Here is a 555-nt window from a genome sequence, read left to right as displayed (position 1 = left end):
GGGAGAGAGATCCCTCAATTTTTGGAAGTTCATTCATAAATTCTTTGGTTGGTCTTTCCAAATCAAAATATTGACAGCGACCATTCGCATCATCACACGGCGGGAATTTCCCATTCCCCAAGCCTACTTTGTTTTGCTTCGCTCGGCTCCACTGAGCGTTTCGCATCGAAGAAGGGTGGTGTGGTGAATACCGACTGATTGCTCTCTCTCTCTGCGGAGCGGATGTGGGTGGTGAGTTTCCCTCGCATGTGAGCGATTTGGGGGTGCTGTTTGCGCTTTATGTTTTGTTTGTTTTTTCTCCGTTGTCAGAATTAACACAGCGTAATTATTGGGGGGTCGTACATTAACTACTTCCCATTTTTGAGGGCTGTGTGATAATTTATTATTTGAAGGCACGTTCCAGAAAACCACAGCAAACAAAAGCGAAGAATTCGAAACTCATCAAATTCAACGTAACGTACTAGATGAACGCCCCCACAATAATCTCCACGACCGAAACTGGAACATTTTAGCGATGGGAAATCGTGTCGTTTGCCTTCAGTTGATGACTGATAA

This window comes from Aedes aegypti, unplaced genomic scaffold (genome assembly GCF_002204515.2).
Source record: "Aedes aegypti strain LVP_AGWG unplaced genomic scaffold, AaegL5.0 Primary Assembly AGWG_AaegL5_hic_scaff_1170_PBJ_arrow, whole genome shotgun sequence".
Classification (NCBI taxonomy): Eukaryota; Metazoa; Arthropoda; class Insecta; order Diptera; family Culicidae; genus Aedes; species Aedes aegypti.
This window is presented reverse-complemented; position numbering follows the sequence as displayed.